This window comes from Alnus glutinosa, chromosome 1 (assembly GCF_958979055.1).
Source record: "Alnus glutinosa chromosome 1, dhAlnGlut1.1, whole genome shotgun sequence".
NCBI classification, from domain to species: Eukaryota; Viridiplantae; Streptophyta; class Magnoliopsida; order Fagales; family Betulaceae; genus Alnus; species Alnus glutinosa.
The window spans coordinates 13,094,197-13,103,157 of record NC_084886.1 but is presented as its reverse complement, the minus strand read 5'-3'; the positions used below and the strand labels follow the sequence as shown (position 1 = coordinate 13,103,157).

The window sequence follows — 8,961 nt, the reverse complement described above, 5'->3', positions numbered from 1 at the left end:
TCTTTCCTTCTCTGGCCTCTTTGTTTCTAGAAATTCTGGATAAGAGAAGAAGTTTTTGATAAGATGACCAAATTGACCTCATGCTAGTTGAACCTAGAGCCTATAAACTCTGGCACTCCCTATAGTTTGCAGCACCATAAGAAACAAGCAGTTAATCATATGAAATCTATGCTTTACAGTATATATTCTCTGCTTATGTGCTATATTTGCGTTATGCCTTGCCCTTTACGTGCAAGTAAAACATTTACGTTGTCCTTCATGGTACAAGTAAATCACTTAGGTGCTACATCACAGGGGGAGTGTATCAGATGAGGGTGGCTAGGCCCTAGTAAGGTTTGACTTTTGGCTTATCTTCCATTTATTTTCTCTCCTATCTAAGAAAATCTGGTTGCTATTGGTCAAAATATTGAAAGTCATACCTTGTGGGAAAAGACTCTTCACACACACACGTGCATTGAGTGAGTTGAGTTGTCTATTTGAAATTTTTCTATGAGTAGGAAAAATACTTGTGCTAATTAAAATCACAACTCTCTTTTATATCTCTGTTTAGTTTTGAGATGCTCTCTGATTAGGTTATCAGTTGATTATACATGCATGTTCTGACACTGACTTGAGAAAATTTTATCTCTGTAAAATTTTCTTCAGTTTTTTTCTGGTGTTTCAGTGTGGAGCGTCCGGACGGTCCCTCTTGGCGTCCGGACGGGTGGAGTTCAGTAGTTCGGACGGTTCCCGTTTTGGAATCCGAACAGACGGCGTTCTGGAGTCCAGACGGAATATGTTCCACGTCCGGATGTGAGCTGTCATCCTCGTCCGAACGGGTAATTTAATTCGTCCGGACGTGCGTAACCGTTTTGCTCCTTTCCGAGGCAGCGGGCGTCCGAACGTCATCAAAACACTGTCCGGACGGGTACCCCACAGAGGCTATAAATTGCCCAGATCGTTGCTTTCTCCCTTCATACCCCACAAGATTTTCTCCTTGGCACCTTGTGAGTACATTGTTTTTAGCTTTTGGAGTGATCTCATTTTCTGTGTGCATTCCTACTCTCATTCCAGGTATTTTTTTTATTTCTTTCAATTCATTTTACAACTGTTAGATTTTATTTTGGAATGTTTTTGGGATATTTGCCATGCTGAAATTCCTTGGACTTAATTGTGATATTATCTGGTTTTATTTTTACAAAAGTCTTTGTTACTGCTGTTATATTTGTGTACTATTTAAATACTTTTAAAAATATATGTCAATTAACTTCCAATTCATTGGCATATATACATAATATTGTACATAAAATATTTATATACCACCCTAACCTTATATTTGTGCTATATATAGTATGCGTACGTATATATAGTACGAGTTTACTTGTGTGTACTATATATATACGTTTTTAAAATATTCACGTTAAAAAATTAATATTACTTTATATATTTCAACATATATACTTTTTGTGTGTATATAAATATTTCTTGAACTCTAACGTACCATAGGGTAGTGCTATAAATAGTATATATACTTAGGGTTAGGGTTTATGCTTTAGGGCTTAGGTCTTAATTAGTACTATGTATAGTATATACACTTAGGGTTAGGGTTTGTATTTACGTTTTACAAATACAAAAAATTTAAATTTATATAAAAATATTATACAGTTTGTGACGTGGCTAAATTATATATACTATATATATACATTTTTAAATTATTCACGTTCAAAAATTTATATATATATTACTTTATACATTTCAACATATATAGTTTTTCTAGCTATGTTTAATTTATTGAACTTTAATGTACCCTATTTCAATGCTAGTATATATACTTAGGATTAGGGTTTGTCTTTGTGTTTACAAATACAATATCAATATATATATATATATATATATATATATATATAGGTTAAATACGAAAAAGCCTCCCAAACTACAACCCGTTCTCCAGATGGCCCTCCAAACTACCAATTGCTTATTTTTTTGGCCCCATCCGTCACTTTGTGCTGTTTAAATAGACAGAAACCAAGTCATGTGCCGTGCACGTGACTCTTTTAACCCAAAAGCTTGAAAATACCCCTCTCATTTCGCTTTGAAATTCCGCCCGTTGTTTTGAGTTTAAAGCTGAATTTTTATTTATTTATTTTTTTCAATCTCCAAGACTCCAACGCAGGTCGCACGGTCGGATCTCCATACAAACCGGTGACTTCAGTCACGGCAGCTGCTCGGCGCTCCACACAACTCGATGTTGCCTTCCTACAGCCACCGGAGCTGGGAATTTCACACCGATTAGTTCTCGTTTCAGTGCTTTCTGTTCCACTGTCGCTCTCTTTCTCTTTCTCTTTCTCTAGTGCAGTAGAAGCCTTTGTTTGATTCCAAAACGATTCGTTTTGGTTCGGTTCAATTTTTCCTTCTTCTTGCACTATGAGCCACTTCGTCTTCCTTTCTCTACATGCTGCTCTCAGTATAAAGCCTACTGTTTGATTTATCTGAATCGGTCGTTGACTCATCATGTCGGTCTTGTCTCCTCATTAGCTTCGATTATGAGACAATGATTTTACTATGAGATTTAGTTGTCTCAGTATAAAGCCTACTGGTTGATTGTTGAAGATTTGAGTGGTGGTGCAGAGAAGAGGCTAGAAGAAGGAAGTGAAGGAAGAAGCAGGAAAGCACTAGAAGCAACTAGAGTAAACTGATAGTGCGCACGTGGATTGATGAGTGTTTAGTGCACGTGTATTTGAGTTAGGCTTAAACTTGTAAGTACATGTGTTGTTCTGTTAGCTGAAATTCTGGTATGCAGTTAGTAGTTAGTTGCGTTAGAGACGAAGTGGAAGCCATGGCTTACACACACACACACAAGGAGAGGTGGTATACAGATCGAAATGGTTACAGAGATACATGAATTAAGAAAGATTAACAAGTACATGCATTTGAAAGGAATACAAGAGGAAACGTGAAGAGTAATCTCAATGGCATGAAAATACAGAATAGAGCAAACGAAATCAAATGACTCTGTTCACCTTTGTTTTCATGTTCTAAAACAGAGCATGAAAATAGTTCATGATGAAAACAGACCATGATGAAAACTCTGTTCCCCTCTATATAGCTCCTGCGGTACATGCACAAGACCACACAATACTGCTCCTAAAATTGTTCTAAAAACCTCATTGGAGAATATCTTTATTAGATGAAATTGCATGTTGGGTCCCCCTCATTTGGCTTTTAGGTAAATATACTTTTTTAGATGGAAATGAGGCATGTCTAATGACATATACTCCCTTTCTATTTGCTCAATCTTTATAGTTGTTTAAGGTGAAAAGCTTGAGAATTTGTCTTGGATATCAAATTGCAAGCAACTCAAAACGAAATTTTTACACAGGAATGATTAAGATGGTCCACATAGGCATGGCTCTTACAACATGAACTTCATATTTTATGTTTCAAACTAACCACCTCAGTTTTTTTTTTTAGGTTACTCTTTGAGTGTTGCGTACTGTATTTCAAAGAGACGAGGCACCCGGCGTATCGTGACATTAGGAGGAGGAACAAGAACAAGTGGGTCTCTGAAATGCTTGGGACGTACAGGAGTGTGGAGATGGCGGCGCGGGCGCATGACGTAGCGGCTTTGGCACTTAGGGTAAAAAGTTGAACAAGCTGCTTCGACCTTTCTTCCTTATTGCTTAACATGTGGGGCTGCCGACAACTTTATTCTTTTATTGCTAAAGCAGAACAACACCGTGTTCGTGTGCCTCGCCGTAATTCATTGAAGAGCTAGCAAAGCTAGTCGGTTTGGCCACTGGAAGAAGCTTCGTTCAGGTTCCAGACTCGGCCTTCGCCACCTTTATTTTTCTATAAAGAGCATCCCCAACCAACGGCTCACTTTTTCCTCTCGTTCTGAAAATCTTTGGTTAAGCGCAGAAGAATTCTTGTGAAGAGAGAGATCATAAGTTACTCCAACCAGCAGCAGGCTCCCGTCGGTGTTCCTTCTCCTCAAGGTACGTCTTATGTATATATATATATGAGTTCTTCGACTCTGTACGTACTATACTAGTGATGGGTTTCTGTTATTGATCATCTGCTATATATATATATATATATACTTGTAGGGTATCCAAAGGATGCTTATACTCCACTAGGGTACCAAAATGACAGAGTGGAAGAAGAAAGAGCGAGAAAGTCGGGAAGATGCCGAAATGACGACGTCGGACGTGTTTTGAGAGATAATGAGGAGGGGGGAATTTCAAAGCGAAAGGAGAGGGGTATTTTCGAGCTTTTGGGCTAAAAGAGTCGCGTGCACAGCACATGACTTGCTTTCCATTTACTTAAACAGCACAAAGTGACAGATAGGGCCAAAAAATAAGCAATTGGTAGTTTGGGGGCCCGGACTGCAAGCACTGGTAGTTTGGGGGGCCATCTGGAGAATGGGTGATAATTTGGGGGGCTTTTTTGTATTTAACCCTATATATATATATATATAATATAATACAGTGAGTGACTAAATGACACGTGGCACAATAGCCACATGTTAAAAACCACGTCATACAATGGGCGACGTGTATTACTAATACACGTCGCCCAATTGCCACGTAGTATAATGCCACGTCCCTGATTGGCCACGTGGCAACAATTGGGCCAGGGGCGCTGCGTGGGACAATTCCCCGCGCGCCACCTGGCCTCAGTTTAAAACAAAAAAATTAATAAAAAAATGTGCTTTAGGCACCGAACGACATGTACGAACAGGTGTTGGGGAGGCCTGAATACTCGGGGAGGGTTCGGCAGGTTGGGCCGAACATTACTCCCATACGTGAGACGTGTTTCTCATACCAGGCTCACTCACAAGGAGGACCATCCCAGTGTACATCTCGGGACTGCTCCATACATGAGGGCAGTATTGCGACAATAGAGACATTGTTACAGGCTTAGACCGAGAGGAATGATGCCTTGAAGCAGCGCATGCGACACCTCGAGGCTATGCTCACCTCCATAGGAGTATCACATGCGAGCCTTGGTGCTCAGCAGTCTCCACCTCCAAACGGAGGTAGTACGTCGTCTGTTAGAGCACTAGTAGCAAATGCCCTATAAGTGGTTCTGTTCCCTAAAATAGGAAAAATTTGAAAAAAAAAAGTTACAAAATACAGGCCACAGCAGTCTCCTCATTATCCATGGACTTGCTTGGGTAGCTACAGTGCTACCCAATACATTGGGTAGCATTGTTGCTACCCAACACATTATTTTAATGAAATAAAAGAACACGTCTCTCTCCTCTCTCCTTCACGCCCTTGTCCTCGTACATCTGTGTTTCTTGTTCTTCTCCTTCACGCCCTTGTAGACCATTTCTACATAATTTCTCCCTCTTCTCCAAGGATATATGAGAGAAGTTGTGAATAAAGGGCCATTTCTCATAAAAACAAAGAAATCCATAGAGCAACAAGATATCCAACCTAGGACTGTAAAAGGGTATTTCTAGAGAGTGAAAGTAAGAGAGAGGGATTGGTACCAATGGTGGCTGGGAAGGTGAGAATGGCAATGGGGCTGCAAAATTTGCCGGTGCGTTTGAAGCAGGAAACGCCGCCTCCAAAACCACCGTTGCCGTCGTTGAGCTCGACCAAGGTACCCCAGAAAGGCGGTGGTCTCACATCCATTCGGCGTGTACTTCCCACGCTCCTCCGCGCAAGTCCAGCCCCGCCCGCTTGACGTCACGGAGCTGCTTCGTCTGGTGGAAGAGCTCCGCGAGAGAGAGTTGCTGTTGAAGATAGAGCGAGATGCAAAGCAAATCGACGGCTTGGAGGTGGAGACCAGAGTTTGAGAACGGATGGCGGAGATGAAGGAGAAGACGGGAGAGAAAGAGAGAGAAGAAAATAAATGATGAATTAAAAAAATAAAAGAAAAAAATTAAAAATATTATTTTAATATATAGGGAAAGATAAATGGAAGCTGTTGTGAAGTGTTTTTGTATAGGGAAAGAAAAAGTGGTTTGGTTCCCTAAATTTTTCCTAAATTAGGGAAAATGGTTGGGAAGCTGCTGCTAGTGCTCTTAGTAGTGCATCTACAAGTATGATTAATATTGTTTAAACTTCTTATTTTTAATCAATGTTATGGACTTGATATGCATATAGTCAAATTTTTTAATGTTTTCATTACTTGTAGCAAATGCGACAACGATTGCTCCGCTGTCGCCTATTGGACGACAGCTGAGCCAGTACTCTCTCGTTGGGACACCATCGCCTGCTACACTGTCCCTTGCACATCAATCGCCTGTTGGCGAGTACACGCCTGGTACGGGAATTCGTGATCCCCAGGAACAACAGCCTTCAAATTCGTAGATATTTGTAACTTTGTTTTGTTAATAACAATAACGTTTATTAGTACATAATTTATTATTGTTTTGGATTTATAATTATTGATGTGCTTAATTTGATTTTGTTTTTATGGAAAATTTCAAATGTTGTCCTAATATTTTTGTGATATTTTGGGGGAAAAAAAATGGATTTATGCATTGTGGTTTTTATTTTTATTTTTATTTTTCTTTTTGTGAAAAAAAATTGCATTTTCCCACATGGCAAATGACACATACCAACTATGGCCACATGTTTGAGAACCACGTGACCGACTATGGCCACGTGGATTATGGTCCACGTGGCCAACTGTGGCCACGTGTACTATGGCCAACAAGGGTAAGTCAGGCTAGTTTTTGCTTTCTGCCTACTGGATAATCTCGGCGATTGAAGTTTTTTTTTTTTTTTTTTTTCTGGTTGCCAATCTATTTTTTGTACTTTTTATACACAATAAAATTGTAATTCAAGCAAAAAACATAAACTGGGTTGTAAGATGCCTGGAGTTGAAGCAACAAAAGCTTTTTTCAATCATGCTGGTTGTTTCTGTTTGCATATTTTTTCAAGCCTAAAGGGAATTAGAAATGAATAATTACCAAATCATTTGTATGTTTCATCCTTTTCTGTGTTATATGCCTGGTTGAAGCTGAAATATTGTTTCTGGTAATTCAGGATTTTAGTGTCACCTTAATTTCAACAAATACAAGCGCGCGTAGTTAAGCTTAGTGTCATCTATGCTTACTGGATAACGAACTACTACTAGTTCTAATGTGGAAGGAATTTTGCTACCTCTAATTTGTGGTTTGATGTTTGTGTGTACATGTGTTGACGTAACACGATCTAATTGTTTTTCCACTGAGCAATTCCAAGATATAGATGGAAGCATGCATTTTCCTAAGTAGATCCTCCTTTTCTTTATTTTTCCTCTTCTTCTTATTTTTCAGGTCGTCCTGTTGGAATCACGGGATAGGATTGGTCGTCCTGGGTGCATCATGGTAAAGTATCCTTCTCATGAGAAATTCGAGTTTCATCTATTTATTAACTATAAAACTTATATATCATACATGATACCTTAGGTTGCATGGAGTTTGTAAGGAGAATCCCTTGGCACGATTGATTGGGAGACTAGGACTACGGACTACCCTTATACCGTACTAGTGAGGATAACTCTGTGCTGTATAATCATGATTCGGAAAGGTGAGGAGGTGGTACTTTGTTGCTTTTGATGTGCTAAAACTTCTCTTATTTCTGCCAACTTGCTTGAGTTCCTTTCATTTCAAATTCCAAATTTTATCTTTTTAGCCTATTTGTAATATGTAAAATGTAAAAAGTTTGAATTGTATTAAGTTCCCGTCTATTTGTATGTTTCATCATTTTCTTTCTTATGTATAAATTACGAAATATGTGTATAAATTACTAATGGCGTATTAATTTTTTTTTTTTTTCTAAAAAAAATTAGGGTATTAAGTCGATGTTAATGGCCCATTAAAAAAAATATTTTTTATTTTTTATTTTTTAGGTCATTAGCGTCAACCCAGTGGACGCTAATGACCTATTATTTTTTTTTAAAAAAAAAAAAGAATAAAAATTTAGGGCATTAATGTCGACTCAATTGACGCTAATGGCCTATTTTTTATTTATTTATTATTCTTTTAGTGTATCAGCGTCCATAAAAAGTCGACGCTAATAATAGACTATTAGCGTCGACATAGATGTTGACATTAATAGTCTATCATCAGCGTTGACTCAGGACATATGTGGTATAAGTTTTAGGGTCGATCCCATACATATGTCGATGCTAAAAGTCTATCATCAGTGTCAACCCTTCAGTCGACGCTGATAATCGGCTAAGTATTATCAGCGTTTATCAGCGTCGGGCTTTTAGCGTTAACTTATTCGTGTTCAAAAGTCGATGCTAATACTCATTAGTCATTAGCATCAACTTTTGGACTTTTAGCGTCCACTTGGGGTAGACACTAATAAGCAAATTTCTTGTAGTGGTGCGCCATATCTATCCATGTCAAAGCACCCCCATCAAAAAATAAAAACATGTTATTTAGTTATTTAAATGCATTCGCTTTTCATAATTTAATCGGGCTCCTTGAACAAAGTACATCAACATGTACGCTCTAATCATATCTTTTTAGTTATTATGGCCAATGTCTTTTTTCTTTTATCAAGATATTCGAGTTCACCTTTTATGGCTTGGCAGTACCTCGGGCTAGCCCCACCGAAGTGGGATGTGCCAGGCGTAATCCCTAGTCCAATGCAACGCACCACTCCCCACATTGGACATTGAATTAAATGGTTATAAGGGAGCTAGGTTTGAGGGGTTTTGACCCATTTAATTAAATGGGTCGGGTTATGGTTGACCTATATAGCCTTAAACTCAAAAGCGGAACTAGGATTTGAGATATGGGGAGACATAACTAAAAAATGAAAATCTTTAAGGGTAAAAATTAATTTTGGGTGGCCAAACTCATAAAAAACATAAAATTTACGATTATGATTAAAAAATTTAGAGGATTTTAAAAAATTTGGAGGGACACCCATCCCCTTAAGGTCATGGGCAGTTCCACCCCTACTTATACCCATGCCTCGACACTACCGGAACCCGACACGCGACATAATGACAGATAATTTTTGTTGT

General features: G+C 38.6%; 2 long non-coding RNA genes across 2 annotated transcripts; both read left to right on the top strand.

The window, feature by feature from the left end:
- Nucleotides 1-456: 456 nt before the first annotated feature.
- On the top strand, nt 457-4,412 carry LOC133862917 (uncharacterized). Its single transcript, XR_009899335.1, has 3 exons — nt 457-986; nt 3,451-3,974; nt 4,086-4,412. It is a non-coding gene; the product is annotated as an uncharacterized LOC133862917 (long non-coding RNA).
- Nucleotides 4,413-5,961: 1,549 nt separating this feature from the next.
- On the top strand, nt 5,962-7,421 carry LOC133851217 (uncharacterized). The gene is made up of 3 exons (XR_009895768.1): nt 5,962-6,255; nt 7,256-7,306; nt 7,388-7,421. It is a non-coding gene; the product is annotated as an uncharacterized LOC133851217 (long non-coding RNA).
- Nucleotides 7,422-8,961: the final 1,540 nt, after the last annotated feature.